Here is a 20,105-nt window from a genome sequence, read left to right as displayed (position 1 = left end):
ACATGGTCTCCACTGGGTCGCCTCCCTGTGCAGCTGCACAGGTCACGTTCCAGAGATGACCGCATGTTCACCGATCTCATCGGGATTGGATGATGATCCAATGGAGAAGGAGGATAAATGATGTCCCAATTGGTGCAAGTTCTTAATGCAGAGCTTGGCTTGTCGAAGAATGACTTACTAGCGTAGTTCATGGACACAGCAGGCAAAAGGAAGAGGCTCCCTCAAATGTTATTTGCAAACTAAATCTAGAACTTTTGGTCAAATTCCTCGAAATTGTAATTTTCCTCATACGCAGCACATTCTGTGTGGTTTCCAAAATGATGGATTAAGCTCTGAAATCCGTTTAACTTCTCAGCAGGGATATCACATAGTAGGAGGAATTGGCACATTAGAAAGGTGGAGTGCCAGAAGGCAAAAGAAAGCACAATATTACGTAGGAAAAAGATATGGTTCACTTCCCAGTTTATTGACTACTGTAAGGACAAATGATTCTTATCCAAGCTGCTGTGTGATCATTGGCAATTCGCTGTTTCCAAAAATGCTCTAGTTTCATTTTGAACCACAATTCTAAGTATTTAATAATGGACTTAGAGACACTATTTTGTACTAAAATCAAATCTATACTTAATTCAATGTCCAGGTTAACTAGAGAATAAACAGGAACTCCCTGACTGAGTGGAGATGTTGTTTAAGAAGGGGTTTCTTGATTTCACACGATTGCAATTCTTTTTCATCAACTTTGAAGGCAGGAAGTTCTGAAATTGAGTAGCAGGCCTGCTTCAAAGTGATGCATGAGCTGCATCCAGGGGTGCGGGTCATTCAAAGCTAAACAACGTCACAATAGATGAATCTTGGATCTTGGTTGCTTGAAACTCTGTAGAATATCGTATGTTTCCCATTCTCATAGGAAAAATGTTATAGTGAATTCATTTATGTAGCTCATTCCCCCTGTTTGTGTGGCCCAGAATCTGGATGCCCTTTACAACTCTTGTTGCCGGGAGTCAAAGTGGTTTGTTGATTCTGTTCTCGTCATGTTTGCAATGTTTAAAGGTAGGCCATATTGGATGGTGGCTGGACAAGGTGGGGTACATATTGCATCACTCCAAGCTTCTCCTCGTCTTGTTTTAGCCCCTAACAACACTTCTCCTGGGTGCTCACCGATTCACCTCGCAGTTGACTAGCAAGCCTACCTTGGGCACAGATTCACCACCTCCATAATGCCAAATACCCAAAGAGACAATGGAGCAGTGAAATAAAAGCAAACAAACATTGGCAAAGCTAGTAGGTCTAGCCTATGCAAGAGTTATTGGGTTTGCCAATGTATTTTAGCCACGTTGTACACCAGCGTGGCTGCTGTTTAGCATGGCTAATAGTTAGTGGCATAAAGGTGAGTGGCGTGGAGTGGAATGGAGAGTCATAGAGTGGAGTGTTGTGGAGTGCTGTAGAGTGCTGTGGCGTAGAGTAGAGTGTCATTCACTGAGTGAAGTGGAGTGTTGTGGAGTGTTGTAGAGTGACATGGATTGGAGTGGTGTAGTGTTTTGGAGTGTCGTGGAAGGAGTAGAATGTCAAAGAGTGGAAGGGAGTGGAGTAGAGTGTCAAAGAGTGGAGTGGCTTAGAGAGGAGGGATGTAATGTTGGGTGGCATGGAGGGAGTTGCATAGAGTGGAGTAGTGTAGAGTGGAGTACGGTGTCAGAGTAGAGTGGCATAGAGTGGACTAGATTGCCATAGAATGGAGTAGCATAGAGTAGTGTAAGAGAGTGCAATGGCACAGAGGGGAGTACAGTGTTGTAGAGTGGAGAAGAGTATTGTAGACTGAAATGGCATAGAGTATTGTAGAGCGGAGGTGAGTAGAGTGGAGTAGTTTTGTAGAATAGAGTGGAGTAAAGTTACAGAAGACATTGTTTAGTTCATAGTGGAGTAGAGTGTTGTAGAGTGGCATAGAGTGCTGTAGCATGGAGTGACAGAGTGGATTAGAGTGTCAGAGAGAAGTATCATGGAGTGAAGTGTTGTACAGTGGAGTGTCATATAGCGGAGCAGAGTGGCCTAGAGTGAAGTGGCATAGAGTTCAGTGATGTAGAGTGAGTTGGTTCTAAAGTAAAGTGGTGTAGAGTAGTGTAGATTAGAGTAGAGTGGTGCAGCTTAAATTGCAGTGGCATAGAGTGCAGTGGCGTAGAGTGGAGTTGTTCAGCGTGGGACAGAGGGGAGTAGAGTGCAGTGGCATAGAGAAGATTGTTTCAGATGGAGTGAAGTGGTGAAGAGTGGAGTTGTGCAGGATAGAGTGCTTTTGCATAAAGTGCCAGAGTGTGGTGGCATAGAGTAAAGTGGAGTAGAGTGCAGTGGCATAGAATGCAATAGTGCAGAGTAGATTAGAGTGTCTTACAGTGGACTGGCGTAGAGTGCAGTGAGTATATTGTTTCAAAGTAGAGTGAAGTAGCGAAGAGTGGAGTGGTGCAGGGTAGAGTGGCGTAGTGCAGCGTAGAGTAGAATGGCACAGAGTGCAGTGATATAGTGTGCAGTGGCGTAGAGTGCATCGGCATAGATTAGAGTGACAGAGCAGATTGGTATAGAGTGCAGTCGTGTAGAGTGGGAAGATGCAGAATAGACTGGCTTAGAGTGGAGTGGCATAGAGTTGAGTGGTGCAGTGTAAAGGACAGTGGCATCGAATGCTGTGGCATAGAGTGACATGGTGCACAGTAGAGTGGCAGAAAGGTCAATGGCAGAGAGTGCAGTGTTGCAGAGTACAGTGCTGTAGAGGGCAGTGGTGTATAGTAGAGTGGTGCATAGTGCATTGGCATAGAGTGCAGTAGTACAGAGTTGAGTGGTGGAGAGTAGAGTAGCATAGAGAGCAGTGGCATTTCTAATAACCACCTCACCGGTATATGCTACTCCACCCCCCCAGCGCCTTGAGACCCTGAAGGGTGAGTAGTTGGGCTTTACAAGCACTGATTGATTGATTGATTGATATGGTGGTGTAGAGTACAACAGAGTAGCACAGAGTGGAGTGACATAGAGTGCAATGGTGTAGAGTGCAGTGGCACAGAGTAGAGAATGGTAGAACATAGTGGAGTAGAGTGCAGTGGTGCAGAGTAGATTGGCAGAAAGCACAGTGGTGTAGAGTGCATTGGTTTTGCGTAAAGTGGTGTAGAGTACAATGGGGTAGTGTGCAGTGATTTAGAGGAGAGTGGCATAAAGGAGAGTGGTGTAGAGTAGAATGGAGTTCTGCAGCATAGATTGCAGTGGAGTAGAGTGCAGTGGCAAAGAGTGGAGTGGAGTAAATTGGTAAAGAGTGCAATGGCGTACAATGCAGTGGCATAGATTAGATTGTTTCAAAGTAGAGTCAGTGGCATAGAGAAGAGTGGTGTAGAGTCCAGTGTCATAGTGCAGTGATCCAGAATAGATTAGAGTGATGTAGAGTGCAATGGAATAGAGTGTAGTGGTGTAGAGAGGGGTGATGCAGAGGCATATAGAGTGCAACAGAGTAGCCTATAGTAGAGTGGTGCAGAGTAGTGTGAAGTGGTATAAAGTGTTGCAAAGTAGAGTGATGCTGAGTTCATTGATGTAGAGTGCAGTGTTACAGAGAAGGGTGTTGTAGAGTGTAATAGTGTAGAGTACAGTGGCATAGAGTGCATTGGCATGGAGTGCAGTGGCATGGAGTCGAGTGGTGCAGAATAAAGTAGAGTGCCGTAGAGTGCAGTGGTGTAGAGTGCAGTGGTGCAGAGTAGAATAGAGTAATGTAGAGTAGAGAGGCATAGAGTGCAGTGGCATTGACTAGAGTGCTGCAGAGTGAGTATAGCGGTGTACAGTGCAGTGGTGCACAGCACATTGGCAATGATGTAAGGTGCATTGATATTGAGTAAAGTGGTGCAGAATGCATTGGCGTAGAGAGCAGTGGTTTACATTAAAGTGTCACAGAGTGCAGTGGCATAGAGAAGAATGGCATATAGTGAAGTGGTGCAGGATAGATTGCAGTGGCGTAGAGCGCAGCCTCGAAGAGTGGAGTGACACAGAGTGAAGTAGAGTGGTTTAGAGTGCAGTGGCCTAGAGTAGATTGTTTCAGAGTAGGGTGTGATGACGTTGAGTGTGGTAGTGCAGGGTAGAGTGGAGTGGTGCCGGGTAAAGTTCAGTGGTATAGAGTAGAGGGGCATAGAGTGCAGTGATGCAGAGTATATTAGAATGGCGTTGAGTGGATTGGTATAGAGTGCATACGGAGTAGAGTGGCACTGAGTGTAGTGGCATACACTACCTTTGTGTAGAGTGCAGAAGCGTGACAGAATAGAGTGATGCAGAGTAGAGTGCAGTGCAATAAAGTGCAGTGGTACAAGTTAGAGTTTCATAGAGTTCAGTGGCGGAGAGAGCAGTGTTGCAGAGTGGCGTAGAGTGGAGTGGTGCAGGTTCGAGCCTAGTGGTGCAGGGCAGAATGCAGTGGCATAGAGTGGAATGTGTAGAGTGTAGAGGCTTAGAGTGCATTGGCGTAGAGTGCACTAGTGTAGAGTGCAGTAGTGCAGAGTAGAGTGCCCTAGCTCTTAGTGGCAGAGAGTGCAGTGTTGCAGAGTAGAGTGTCGTAGAGTGCATTGGTGTATAGTATATTAGTGTGGCGTGATTTGGCATCGAGTGGTGTAGAGTAGCATTCCGAGCCATGAAATAGAGTGCAGTGGTGAAGATAGATTGGCGTAGCGTGCAGTGATTTAGACTTCACTGGTTTCTAATAAAGTGGTGTAGAGTGCACTGGAATAGACTGCAGTGGCATAGAGCATAGTGGTTAGAGTGGAGCGGCGTAAAGTGCAGTGTTGTAAAGGAGAGCGGTGCTGAGTAGAATGGAGTGGCGTAGAGTGGAGTGGTGCAGCGTAGACTGCAGTGGCATAAAGGGAAGTGGCGTAGAGTGGATTGGCATAGAGTGCAGCGGTACAGAGTAGATTAGAGTGGTGTAGAGTGGATTGGGGTAGAGTCCACTGGAATAGAGTGGAACAGTGGCGAGTAGAGTGCATTAGAGTAGAGTGCAGTGTTGTAAAGTAGAGTGCTGTAGAGTGCAGCGGTGGGGAGTAGAGTGGCTTAGAGTGCATTAGCACAGAGTACAGTGGTGCAGAGTAGAGAGGTGTAGGGTGGAGTGGTGCAAAATAGGGTGCAGTGATGCATTGTGGAGTGGTGTAGAGTGGAGTGGCGTAGAGTGGAGTAGTGCAGAGTATAGTGCAGTGGTATGGACTGGTGTAGAGTAGTGTTGAGTGGTGTAAAGTGGAGTGTGCATGGTGTGGTAGCGCACTACCATTACAGACACCACGTCTTTAGTTGTAATGACCATTACATTTGTACAGGCATAGAGTTTTACTGATAAAAATATACAGCACACAAGCGATAATGTGTGGAAATGTCTTCACCTAATGTATTGATTTTTTTTATCATATTAAAATATTTGTTTTCACCACAATTCATAATTTCCAGAAAATGAGCTTCATTTGTGCTTTCTTAATTCTGATAAAATCTGAAGTATCTGTACTGTTCTCTTACAGACATTTAAATTTTCTTGTGTTCTAGAAAATAAAAATCACTGTACAGCCTTCATCCAGCATACCCCGAGTAGCCAACATGATTGTCACTTAAATCCTCTCACTTTGAAGTCGGAGAAAGAAAAGTAAACACAAAGCTCCTTCGAAAGACAAGAGGGCCTGATTACGACTTTGGCGGAGGGGATTACTCCGTCCCAAATGAGACGGATATCCCACCCGCTGTTTTACGAGTTCCATAGGATATAATGGCGGGCAGGATATTCGTCACATTTGAGACAGAGTAATACTCTCTGCAGAAGTCATAATCAGGCCCAGAGTCTATTTTACCTCTGTTTTTGAGTGCAATAAGATAAGAAAATGTTTTAAAAGTTTGTTTACAGAAAGCGAGCACTGCTGGAAGAATAGAGTAAAGAAAGTATGCTCCACAGGAGGAACAAACTAAAGATAGCCTAAAACAAAAAAAAACAGCTAACAGGAAACAAGCAAATGTGAGTTTCAAACCACAAATCCAGTGGTAAGCAATGAGCGGAATGAATCCCCACGTAAGCTTTCCAAAGGTCCTCAAGATGTCTTTAGCAAAGCAGACAGCTGTCTGGTAGGTTTTGACCTAAACATGTATCCACTCAAGCTGCTCACCTACTTTGATTGGTCAGGATGGAATCCTCATCTTCAACAGGGTGGCAGGCCCCTCCTACCAGAGATCAGCACAGATTTAAACTGAGTCTTCAATGTCCATACACAGTTTAAGAAAATTGTATTTTTTCGATGAGTTCACCTATTTTAAATTAGCAGAGTATTTAATGTTCTCGCTATGATGACAAACATATACTACTTGCTGCCTTCACATTTGTTTTCCTGGAGTGAGATTTGTGCAACAATTAGTTGCCAAGAATATTTCCTACATGAATTACTTTTTCCAATACAATTTTTCCCAAAAAAACATGTATTTTATTGCTTTGTCAGGCAGATATGCTGCAGCGAGGTGCTTAAATATGGGGCATGGAATCCTTTCGGGCAATGTTGGCTGGTGAATGAATATGGCTGCTCAGTCGCTGCTGCCAGTTGGACGTTTCTGTATGATGGAGCGCTTCAAATAAACATCCTTTACTTATTTTGCCGGATAGTCCTAGTTTTTCACAGCGGGGCCCTTATGTAGCATTTTTGGCTAGAACATTTAGAGAGCTTTCCTTCCCTAGATACTTAATAATCCTAGAGATAACTTAGGGTCATGATCCTGAGACCTCAGTCAGTAAAGACTGAGTGCCGTGCACACACATGCAGCGGCAGGGGGTGGGGGGCAGGGGGGGCTCCCATGATCAGGGATGCTCAGGATTGTGAACAACGAAGGTGGCTGTCACAACAATATGTACCGACTGCCTGGAAGCAGGGATGGGGATCCCTCTGGGTAATCCTTAAGCTTTTGAGGTTATTTTTGTCTCCTTACCTCCTCTGGCTTTCCCTTGTTTGGCTTTACCCGCTGTGGGCTGCAGGTGGGCATGTGTGTAAAACTACACTTAACAACAAAAACTATAAACATGGTAATTCACCAGCTAGAACATGCTTAGAATTTCACTTCTGTGCTAGTGATTACTAGAAGCTCAAGCTCTTTTTGTCCATCTCAGTGCAAAAACCATGATTCATTTTCTGAAATATTCTCTTTTTGGGTACCCAACGCAAGCAGTGATAGGCTCCATGGCTGATTTTTACATAAATTAAAGTAATGCTAAGCCTTAAGTTGCCACGTAGAGGGGATGCAAATTTACAATAAAAGGACTAAGATTTTGCATTTTTTAGTGAATGGGGAGCGCTCCAGGGGCAAACGATTATTTTGCGTGGGTGGATGATTGTCCTTGCTTCGTCCTTAAGTCGTAACACATAGGTAAATGAGATCATTTGCTGAGTAGGAGCACCTGTCTAACGCACCTAAATGGCTTTTCGTAAGGGAGATTTTTTCTATTAGCATTTTGCTGTCGTCAGGAGTCTCTCAATGGTACCTTGCGGGATCCACCATTAGATTCCAATTGAAGGAATTCCAAAGGGTAGGGTTTGGAATTCCAAAGGCCCTGACTCCATGTTTTGCGTCTTAAAGTTTCATTGGTTGATCATATGTGGAGAGACCAGCCAGAAATTTCTGAATGATGTGTAACTGGCTGTCAGTTTCTGCACATTCCATGAGCCTTTGCTCCACTATGCTTGGTGTCCATTTCATAGGCTTTCATAGGCTTTCAGATTTCATTTTTGAAGACTGAACTAAAAGAGGCATTTCAGTGTTGGGTCTCTCTGGTCGCCCTTTTAGTAGGTTCAGACACATTTTGTCAGCCTTGTTCTGCATTCACTGCAGCAGGTTGTCTGTTAGCTTTTTGAGGAGTCCATGATAGCCATTAACTTAACTTCATGGTTAGTGTGAAGGGGTCGATACGCAAATGAAGTTTGCTGTTCTTGACTATTGTGTTGATTTGGGTCGATGAACTAAAGGGGTGTTGAGTATTTAGGGGCAGATTTAAGAGCCCCTAGAGCCTCCTTGCACCACATACGCATCATTTATTTTTTTAACGCTAATGTGGCCCGACAAGGCCAAAGTCGCAGCGCTAAACTTACAAAGTGACGCAATGCATGCATTGTATACAAAGGGGGCGATCCCCCCGAGAGGGGGGAGGCAAAAAATGGTGCAACGAAATCTAAGAAATTTCTATGCGTCATTTTTTTTGGCACTTTTAACGCCTGCTCAGCGCGGGTGTTAAACGGAGGCACACCATTGTTTACAACGGGCCTCAATGGGCTTTGCAGGATTAGCGTCAACATTCTACGCTAATCCTGCAAAGCTCCGAATTAGCATCAAAAATGTTGGTGCTGGTTCCCTAACTACCGCCATGCTGCGCCCTGTCTTAGATACGGTGCACACAAGGTGGCGCTAGGGGGGCACTAAGGGGCGCAGGGAAAGTGCTGTTGCACTGCGTGCAGCTCCACTTTCCTTAAATTAGTCCCTTAATTGCCCGCAAAATCATAAAACTCTGCCCTTCTTGAGGCAAGTAGGTTTCCTAACCTTTCCAGTCTCAGCCTGCAGCAAAATGTAGGCCGCTTGCCTTACCACAGTGATATTTTCTGCACATCTGTATCTGCGCAGTAAGTGCCTTCCCAGGAAGAAAGGACTTCTAGTTTCAGCAGGGAGTCATTTGGCATTTGGTCCATGGGCATAGCTGTGTGCAGCGGAGACACCATTGTGCCAAGTAGGGGCAATGCATCTACTATCTCTCAGGGCTGCCAGCTTGGCTGCTGTGCACTGGCAATGTCACTAGATGCCCCATCTCTTAGATTGTAGGACTTTAAGAAACTGTAAAATGTGGCTGCCAAGCAGCAGCTGTTTACCCGCTGTCACTGGGCACCCAGGAGCTGTTAGACTGAACCAGTGTCTCTTGCTCTTCCATCAAGAAAAGGACTCTCTTTCTCACTCAGAGGTACACATGGCTGAGACACTTAGACATTTTTAGTGCTGGGAGAAATCGCAACATTTGCAAAGGTGACAAACTAGTTTTTTTGCCACACACTTTCCGTAGTAAAATGCCGGTTTTAGGCGTTTTTCTACAGTCTATTTTGTTGAATCTTAATCTACTAGAATCTGGTGAAATCCGTCAAAGTATTCTTAGAACAAATAAAATTCCACAAAGTTAGAAAAAAAAGAAAACTTCTAAAAGTTGAAACAATCCTAGGATGCCTTTGCCATGTTCTATTGGTATGTATTTTTATTGTCGCATATCTGGAAATACACAGGAAACTAAGTAGCTGTTGAGAAGATTAGAGTTAGATTTTAGCCACATTAGAATTGGATGCTTGCCTTAACTGCACAGAACAGATGAACACTAAGGACCTGATTTAGATGTTGGCTGTAACAGGTGAGCTGCCACTTTTTCAATGGAACCCGAGTCCGACGGCTTGACGGTCCGCCCTCCCGATTTAGATGTTGGCAGTCCCTTAGACTTTAACCTGCCCAAGTCCCGCCAACTCCACCAAGGATTTCCATCCACTGCAACGGTGCCATAGGAAAGTGTGGCTGGTGGCGGGACCACACTTACCTCCATGCAGATTTGGATGTGCCTTACCACCAAACAAAATGCGGCAGTCTGGCATCCACTTCTGAGATCATGGAGAAAACATGACACCCCCTCATCACTGGACACGAAGGTAGGTAACCTTCATTAACTGTGTATGTTGGGTGGTCACTGCACATTAACGTGGGACCACTGCAGACATATCCATCCCACAGTAATCTGTGAACATAACTGTGACACGCATATGTCGGGGACATGAGTGGGTCAGACACCAATAGGGTCACACTGGTACACAACACATAGTGCATGCATACACAGCTGCCATTTTGGCGTTAGTAGTCATTGCCAGCTGAATGCTGGCACCTCAGTGACAGTACAGTCAGACTTGTCAACTATGTCCATGTGTACACATTGCAAGGGGACCTGTACCTTTCATGTTGTGCTTCGAGTTGTGTGTGTGGCCCAGTAAGTGTATGTCTATGTGAGACTGGATTAGCTGTGTGAGGTGGTGGGAGCTAGAGTGGGTGATGTGGCTGTCTCAGTATGTGTGCCACTTGCGTATGGCATTGATGTTGTTGTGTATGTTGTGTTGTGTTGCTGCATGCGACATTCAGGTGATTGTTGTTGTGTGGTGGTCATTGTTGTGATGTGTGTAGTTGTGATGTGTGAGTGTGTTTGAGTAGATGAGTTTGTAGTTGTGTTGACTGTTGTGGTTGTGTTGTGTGTGGGTGTTGTGTCAGTAGGGTGTGTATGTTTTGTCATGAATGTATGTCAATGTGTGTTTGAGGCATACACGTATTGTGTTGTGGTGGAATGGCAATGGATAATGGTGTGTATGTGGTATGTTGTGTCATGTGTGATGCACGGGGACACGTGGCAGAGGTACCTGTGTGGGTGTTTGTGACATACCTCTTTTCCATTGCCACTGCTATTGTCTGATGTCCATTGGGTTCAGCAATGTCCTCCCTCCGTCAGAAAACTGTCACCAGTACACCACCTGCAGGACTGTAACATCTAAATACGTTGGGTGGAACACCGTGGACTTGAAGGTCTTCTCAGGTCTGCCGCCACATCAGTTTGGCAGTAAAGCCGCCAAGATCTAAATCAGGCCCTAAGTTAGGTGGGATGAGCTGTGCCTTTTGGATGTCCACAAAGGGTGACCTCAGCCAGTATGACCTTTTGCACTTTTTCTGTCCTTCTTTTGTTTTGACAAGTTAGGAAGTTTTCTAACTATTTAGTAAATTATTAAAGAACTGTTAGATATGTAATAAAGGATGGATTCTTAATGTTTTTTTGTATCTATGCTGCAGGTTTTGAAATTCATTATTATCAATGGATTAGATAGAGATGAGGGTATTTTCTCCGGATGGATCAATGTTGTTTTGCAATATGATTAACCCAGATCCTTCGGATGTTTATCGGGTTACCCTGTGTAGTTTGTAATATATTCTCAGCCAGTTTGAGGCAACATTCTACATGTTGATAAAATGCAATCTTTCTTTACAAATGTGCATCGCGCTAGAGCACAAGGAATGGGTACAAAAGAATTTCACATGGGAACTTGAATCTTCCACTCTAAGGTGTTCAGGTGATGTTCTATGTAAATGTCATGTTTTTCATGCAGCTCTTAACACTGATGCTCTAGTTGTGTCTAAGTGCTTCAAGCAGAGGAGAAAACAGAAGTCTGAAAGAAGGAGATGTTGTTACCTGGCTAGGATCACACAAATTGTTGAGTTCAGAATTACAAGATTAGAACTCAGCAGTCCTGGCCCCACAGTCAGTAATTTAACGGAAGTGGATTACACCTGAGTAATGAAGATAGCCGTGGTGCATGGGTGGATGGCAGATCACATCTGCAGAGGAAGGACTTCTGTTTACTTTAATAAAACAAATCACATCCCAGCGCACCCACGCTTTTCATATATAAATTTAGATTACAAATTAAAAAAGTATTCCTAATTTCCTAATAAAACAGGAAAGGGCTGTGTGTGGGTGACCTTATGACACACACTCCCAGTTGAAAGAAAATAACTTTAAAAGTAACAATTTAGAGTGGCAAGGGCATGCGCCACAGCGGGGCTGAAGAGTGGGCAAGTGAGAGATGGGAAAAACTAAACACGATGAAGTATTCAAAGTGAATAAGACATATGAAAAAATAAGATTTAGAGGCTTTCGAGTGAAACTTCTGAAAGTCTGCAGAATAAAGAAAAATTAACCACAGAACTGTACAAATCAAAACCTTCTAGATCTCCACAGGGCGAGAGGATGGCATGAATTAAAATTTTGTAAGCACTATTCAGACCGAGTTTTTAATTTTTGTGCTGACATTTTGTTGTTTTGAGCACCTTATTGAAGGCCAATTAATGGAACATATACGTGCGGTCCTGGCTTAAATAATAGAGACATGTCAACACTAGCCGGGGCCGAAATTGGCAGAGTTTCATTGGGCGGAATTCTGTGGAATTACATTAAAAGTCAGCGGAATTCCATAAAGGGCACGTAGGGATATGTGCACTGCAGTGGTACTTACAAAGGGCTGGAAGAGGGAGCAGTCCCCCTATATTTAAAAATTAGTGCAGATTAAAGTTTATTCTGCAGTAGTTTTCAAACATAGAGCGACTGCTCCCTCTCAATCCTGTTTAAGTACCATTACAGTGCTGATTTGATTCCGCTGCAGAACAGTGAAATTAATTAGTAATCCCGCGTTACATGAGTAACACGGAATTACTAAATTACTCCAATTCTGCCAGCAGATTTAAAAATTCCGCCCACCCCTAGTCAGCACACATACAGGGAGTGCAGAATTATTAGGCAAATTAGTATTTTGACCACATCATCCTCTTTATGCATGTTGTCTTACTCCAAGCTGTATAGGCTTGAAAGCCTACTACCAATTAAGCATATTAGGTGATGTGCATCTCTGTAATGAGAAGGGGTGTGGTCTAATGACATCAACACCCTATATCAGGTGTGCATAATTATTAGGCCACTTCCTTTCCTTTGGCAAAATGGGTCAAAAGAAGGACTTGACAGGCTCAGAAAAGTCAAAAATAGTGAGATATCTTGCAGAGGGATGCAGCACTCTTAAAATTGCAAAGCTTCTGAAGCGTGATCATCGAACAATCAAGCATTTCATTCAAAATAGTCAACAGGGTCGCAAGAAGCGTGTGGAAAAACCAAGGCGCAAAATAACTGCCCATGAACTGAGAAAAGTCAAGCGTGCAGCTGCCACGATGCCACTTGCCACCAGTTTGGCCATATTTCAGAGCTGCAACATCACTGGAGTGCCCAAAAGCACAAGGTGTGCAATACTCAGAGACATGGCCAAGGTAAGAAAGGCTGAAAGACGACCACCACTGAACAAGACACACAAGCTGAAACGTCAAGACTGGGCCAAGAAATATCTCAAGACTGATTTTTCTAAGGTAATATGGACTGATGAAATGAGAGTGAGTCTTGATGGGCCAGATGGATGGGCCCGTGGCTGGATTGGTAAAGGGCAGAGAGCTCCAGTCCGACTCAGACGCCAGCAAGGTGGAGGTGGAGTACTGGTTTGGGCTGGTATCATCAAAGATGAGCTTGTGGGGCCTTTTCGGGTTGAGGATGGAGTCAAGCTCAACTCCCAGTCCTACTGCCAGTTCCTGGAAGACACCTTCTTCAAGCAGTGGTACAGGAAGAAGTCTGCATCCTTCAAGAAAAACATGATTTTCAGGCAGGACAATGCTCCATCACACGCGTCCAAGTACTCCACAGCGTGGCTGGCAAGAAAGGGTATAAAAGAAGGAAATCTAATGACATGGCCTCCTTGTTCACCTGATCTGAACCCCATTGAGAACCTGTGGTCCATCATCAAATGTGAGATTTACAAGGAGGGAAAACAGTACACCTCTCTGAACAGTGTCTGGGAGGCTGTGGTTGCTGCTGCACGCAATGTTGATGGTGAACAGATCAAAACACTGACAGAATCCATGGATGGCAGGCTTTTGAGTGTCCTTCCAAAGAAAGGTGGCTATATTGGTCACTGATTTGTTTTTGTTTTGTTTTTGAATGTCAGAAATGTATATTTGTGAATGTTGAGATGTTATATTGGTTTCACTGGTAATAATAAATAATTGAAATGGGTATATATTTGTTTTTTGTTAAGTTGCCTAATAATTATGCACAGTAATAGTCACCTGCACACACAGATATCCCCCTAACATAGCTAAAACTAAAAACAAACTAAAAACTACTTCCAAAAATATTCGGCTTTGATATTAATGAGTTTTTTGGGTGCATTGAGAACATGGTTGTTGTTCAATAATAAAATGAATCCTCAAAAATACAACTTGCTTAATAATTCTGCACTCCCTGTATATAACCCGAACGATGGTGGAGACCTTGAAACATCTACTCTCTGAGTGAGATAAAGCGAGAAGCGAAGGGAACATCAGAATCGTCTTGAGTGCCATGAGCGAGTGCAGAGAAGCATGAACCTTAGGAGCTCCACCGGGTAACTGGGCTCACAAAGGATTGAACCTGGTCCCAGTGGAAGCTGTTGTGAAAGTGCTGACATTACCTGACGACTGCATGGTGGCGGCCTGCACTACAACTAGGAGCTATGGCAGCCATAAGAATGATATTAGGATCTTCACTCATCTGGCGGCCACCTCTGGACCTGAGTGAAACGGGGGATACTGGTAGATCACCAGCAAACCAACAAAGCGAGGAAAAGATATGACATCGTCAAAAGGTCTACGTAACATTCCATGGCAGTAAGAAAGAGGTGCATTGTTTTAATCCACTGGGAATAGCCTCTAGGACTAGAAGAGGAGATATGCAAGGTCCTCAAGCAGATCTGTCGGCAATGATGCAAGAAAATGTTTTTTGCATTGTTTCCCTAACTCCTCACATAGGAACTTTAGTGAAGTAACCAGCACTGTCTGAACTGCGGTCAAAGAAGTTGAGAGGAAGCTGGAAAATCATTTTCATAGAGTTTTTACAGCGGAGCAGAAATTGGAAGGGGCATGAGAGCTTCTGCCAAACCTGTAGGCCACACATGGGCAATGGAGAAGAAGCTGAAGGGAGCACCACGGTTTGGTTCCAAAACTGTAGATGATTTACTAACTCATGAAAATAAAATTGAAACCCTGGACATTTTTGCGTAAATGTGAGCAGAACAGAGCCTCGGGTATTCCAGCTGAGGTTAAAGATGAGGTGCTTAACGCAGGGCTTGCTGAAGTTCTGAAATAACTTTTCACCATGCAGCAGGACTTGTCTTTGAATATGGTGATGAACGATTTTGTCAATCCAAGTATAAGCCGGAAGGCCACAGCTCTAATGACTCTTAAAACCTCTGAGTTAGAAGGGAAGATTTTGAGGGCTGCCATTCAGAAAGAGTTGATGAAATGGTTAGAGACTGGATTATGTTGTTTGTTGATTTAAATCCCTAAACAATGATCAGAAGTGGAGCACTGATGACCGTCAAGCAGGAGTTACAAGAGAGGGATAGAAGACTTCCCTGTCCGGCTGAGAACTGATTACCATTGGAAGAGGTACCTTTCCTCTTGGACATATTCAGCAAGGAATTTCCTATACAATCTAGACCATTCTATGGACTCACTTGGTAAACGTGTGGTGTGGGATCAGTTGAGAAGTGCTCTTTTAAGAATCAAGCGTCACTTTTGTTGTTCAATGATTTGGGTTTCTGACAGTTTTCTCTGGGGGGGTCTGAGGGGGAGGGTTTAATCTGTTAATTATGTAGTTATGGTGTTGTTCTTCAGTCTTCCTGTTTACCGTTCCCTCACTTACTTACCCCTTTGGAGCTGCAGAGTTGCAACCACAGTAGATTTAAAAGAGTGGGTTTGGATGGAACTTTGTACTGATTTCTGGGAGGGGTGCCTGTTTGATATTCAGAGATTTGTTTGTATTGATATAGTTAGAAGTGCTATGTCACTGTATACAATGCGGTTTCCAATAAGAAGGATTAAACCATAAAAACACATGCAGTGTTTCTTAACATGATGAAGATGATGGGTGGTTTTGTGAGATGGTGGCATTATAATGCACAACACTATACCCAGGATTTGTTTTGCATAATTTTCTCCTGTGAAAGACTACTTTGAGCAGAAAATCTCTTGTAGAATTGTCAAACTGCCTGCTCGCCATGCCCACATGTGTTGCTCTAACAACTTTCAGCACATAACTTTGGAATCTTTGTGGAAAGTATATTGAGCAGATGTCTCACAAGTCTTTGGCAAGTGAGGTTCTGTCTCATATATAATAGTCATGCAGATGTCCACCCAAGTGTATGTCACCTAATAGGTAAAATGTAATTAAATGTATATGTAATGCGTGCAAAAGAAGTTTTGCAGTGTTACCCACCATTACTCGCTAGCCACATAGTATATAGAATAACTGGAGTTCAAGGTGCTTAGGAGATCTCTCTGCCTCTCTTCTCATGAAGTCCACTAGGCCCTTTCCTTCTTGTTTTTCCCTCTCATTCTTCATCCCTGTGTCATTCACAAACTTGAATTTATTTTTAAATACTTTAGTCCATTCATAAATCAGCCAACCTTTCTGCCCCCTGATTTCTAATCCATATAACTCAGTCATGTATCAGTCTTTTTAGTGATGTTTCTACCTCCATTTCAAAACTTCAGTTGTGACCCTCTTATTGTGGAAAACATCAATCGTGATCAGGATATCAAGCTACTTTCTCTCTTGCCTTCTCGCCCCTCCTGTGTGAAAATGTCAACAAACTTGTATTCCATCACTACTACAACATTGTCTTCATTACTGAGAGACATACAACTGTGTTTCTCTCACTGAGTCATAATCTTACTTCGATTAAAGCAGATGTATCAAAGGATTTTGCATTTGCAACCGGTGTGAATCGGTAAATTCCACTGTTTGCGAATGCAAAATCGCCTTTCCCGATGTATTAAAGGCAGTGCAGTGCAATTTTAGAGAATCACAATTTTTAGCGATTCCCTAAAATTGCGACTTTGAATAGTGAATAGCAAACTGCGATTCCCTAAATATGAAACCGCAGATAGGTAATTCCTATTTGCGATTTCCACAGCACATGTATCATGCATTTCCGAAAGGCAAACTGGCCATTTAGGAAATGCAATTACCACCAAATCCAATTTGGTGGTAACCATCTGCAATTTTAAAAATGCATTTTTAAAAGTGCCATGTAGTGCACATATGCCCTTAGGGCATATGTGCGCTTTACATGTGCACAGTTTCTTTGGGTGGGGGTGTATCAAAGGGGGCCTTAGGTCCCCAGCACCCATGGATTTGCATTACCTAAATTGCGAATTCCTAACAGGAATTTGCAAATTGGAAAATGCAAAACCATTCGCACCTCTGGACCTTCTGGCCCATAAGGCTGAATGGAGTCCCATTCCCTAATAGCGATTCCCTAATAGCGATTGCAAATTTAAAGAAATTGCTATTAGGGATTCACTATTTTCTTACATCCCATTTTGCATTTCTCAAATAGCGATTTCTTAAAATTTGCTATTTAAGAAATGCAAACCAGGACTTTGATACATCTGGCCCCTAGGGCCATATTATAAATATAGCACATTGTCTAATTTAATCCGCAATGTGTTTGTGTGTGGTGACTGGGACAGTGGGCTATATCACAGCAAGTGACTTGCTCCCAGTGCCAGGACAGACACCTAACTGCATTAGAAATAGTATATTAGTGAAGGGTGGAGTGGCTGCTTGAAGCTATCGGTATGCTGCCCACCGACTCACATTCAAAGTGTGGCAGGGATCACCATGCGGGCAAATGCCATGAGTGACTGCACCCACCTGCTAGGTGATGACGGTGGGGATGTGTGGTTGGGGAGAGGGATCAAAGGACCATCTTACTCTTCTTTGTAGCGGCATCTTTATGAGGGCACAGACTGTGTGCCACCTCTAAGTGGTGCATAGTCAGTAAAACTCCTGATGGCTTTTTTGACAATCCCCCCCTTTACGTTGCACCGCCACATATTTAGCACCTGTGTAATCTGTATTTTAGAAGGAGCTGCTCAAGCATCTGTAGCCACTTCTGTAATAACAAAGTGCCCCACAGGCACAACACCTGGACACACATGGCCATTTCATCCCAGAAAACTTTCTGTAGTACAGTTCCTGGAAACCTTAATGCAAAACAAGTTCATAATGGTTTAATAATTCATCTGCATGCAATACCAACATCATAACTGACTGATAATGACTGATAATAAATAACTGATATAATTTTAATTTGATGACAAACGAGCTGACTTAATAAACTATCACAGCATATTTAAATGAAAGCAAGTTGAAGTAAACAATTATTTGTGCAACAGTAAATGGCCAAGGAGTAATGTGTTCTGGGAGCTACGGAAGCTGCCACCCTCTTTCAGGGTGCAAAGCATCTTTGAGAACACACCTCTTACGTCTGCTGTGTTGCCAGGACTTTCTGCCACCTCTCAACTGGAGGGTACAGCCCCACCCTAGAGATACCTTTCCTCGCGGACAACCTCCCTAAAGTGAATTGCATAGAACCCCCATCGGTTAGAAATATTACCACCCAAGAGCGATACATTCTGTTTCTTCATCTTGTATTTGAATGCAGTTGGTACTTTGTTTTGGGGTGTTGAGTGATATCACCATGATAGACTCAGGAATATGCCCTCACTAAGCCATTAGCTCAGCCTACTGCTTTCTGTCCCACAGCAGAGATGTGTGATTTTTTCCAAAACCTGCTTGTTCAGATCGAAAAGATTACTTCAAGACAATTAGGGGCATATTTACAAGCCCCTTGTGCATCCTTGTGCCACACTATGTGGAGTTCAGGAGGCCATTTCCCTGTGCCATATTTACAAAGTGGCGCAGTGCGTGCGTTGCAGCACTTTGTAACCCGTTGCACCACATTATACCTGTGCCAGACATAATGTATGCAAAGGGGGCGTTCCTGGTTAGGAGGGCCAGAAAAATGGTGCAGTGAAATTTACGAGATTTCACTGTGCCATTTTTCTCAACATCTTTTACGCCTGCCTTGGCGACTCTCCCATTATTTCCATTGGGCCTCCCTTAACTCTGCAAGTTTAGTGCCATAATTTGTGGAGATAATCCTGCAAAGTGCCACAATAGGGTCAACATTTTTGATGCTGTTGTCCTAACGTGTGCCATGGTGTGCCATATTGTAAATACGGCACACACATAGTGTCGTTAGGGGGGCACAGGGCGATGCAAGTAAAGCGCTGCATCAAGACAAATGCGCCACTTTCTTGTAAATATGCCCCTACATGTCTACACAGATACTGTCAAACAAATCTGTAAGTATACACACTCAGTAAAAAGACGACCCTTTTGAATATAAACTGAACGTGATGAATCTCTTCCTGGAAGAGGCTGGAGCTCGAGGGTCCCCTCTAAGAAACTGTAATAGTGACAGCAAGTGGTTCTAATTACTCATGCCTGGGTTCCTTAGCAACAAAAATCCCACACATGAGGGTTTAGGTCCAAAAAAAGAGGAGAGCTTAGTGGAAAAGTAAGCTTGGCAGCATGGGGAAAAATGAAAACAGCTAAAATGTGGGCAGCTCAGTTCCCATCCCATAAACACAATTTCAGATGGAATTTTTCAGATTTGTGAAGCTGTCTGTCATCTTTCTATAAGGCTGTTTTGGGAGATGATGCTTGACACTGACCTACAGATGAAGTATTTCACATACCTATTTATTCATAATCTGCTATCTGGGCTGCGCATGTGCCCAAGTGGTTTGGATAAGGGTGGACCAGTAGTGTGGCCATGGTCAAGCATATGTGAAAAAGGAGACCCAGCCATGCTTTACAGTCCAGCTGCCCCAGGATACATTTGCTGCTGAGTGTTCTTCGGCAGCCTGATCATGCTCTTCCTCGTCGGCAGGCGAACGGCAAGATCCATAACCACAGTGAATGATCTGAGCTGTTTCGAAGCCTTGCGGCCTGGAATGACAGTATTTGATTAGGCAGCTATCCAGAGGATGGATTATTTTCTCATGGTTGTGGTTAGCTACAAAAAAATTAGCAAGAGAAGTGGGAGGTGGGGAGACGCTCCGAGGGGGTCTTATGTGGGAGGAATGGAATTCTCAAAAAAAGATGTAGAATTAGCAGGCTAGGGGAGGCGAGTCGGTCTAGCCCATCCAGAGCCTGCATGTTTACCTCCTCACCTCACTCAGGGTGAATGTGAGATACATACATTGAAATGATCTTACAAGGAGCATGTGCCCTGCTCCCCTCTGAGTTTCTGGCTCCAAGTCAGCTGAACTAGAAGCAATAAAGCAGACAGAATTTTTCCTTCTGGGCGAGTAGAATTGTACCACATAGGAAACAATGAATCAGAGAGAGGGGCATTATGGGAGAACGGAAACACTCTGTAATTAAATTGGTCCTAGTGGAAAGCTGGTCAGTGGAAACAGTTTTCCACCTAGTCACTTTAAGTGGAGAGACCGGCAGGAATATTTTTCTGCTCTCTCTGTACATGAGCATCCCACGTGGCACAAAAAATGGAAAGGGGTGGAATAACGTGGTTGTCTGGATTCATCTGCTAAAA

The 20,105-nt window shown here is 43.7% G+C and overlaps 1 protein-coding gene across 10 annotated transcripts in view; it reads left to right on the top strand.

The window, feature by feature from the left end:
• TNS1 (tensin 1) overlaps positions 1–20,105 on the top strand; it is a 1,530,885-nt gene that overhangs the window by 1,124,002 nt on the left and 386,778 nt on the right. The window lies entirely within an intron of this gene.

Source organism: Pleurodeles waltl, chromosome 3_2 (genome assembly GCF_031143425.1).
Source record: "Pleurodeles waltl isolate 20211129_DDA chromosome 3_2, aPleWal1.hap1.20221129, whole genome shotgun sequence".
In the NCBI taxonomy this organism is placed as follows: Eukaryota; Metazoa; Chordata; class Amphibia; order Caudata; family Salamandridae; genus Pleurodeles; species Pleurodeles waltl.
This window is presented reverse-complemented; position numbering and strand designations above follow the sequence as displayed.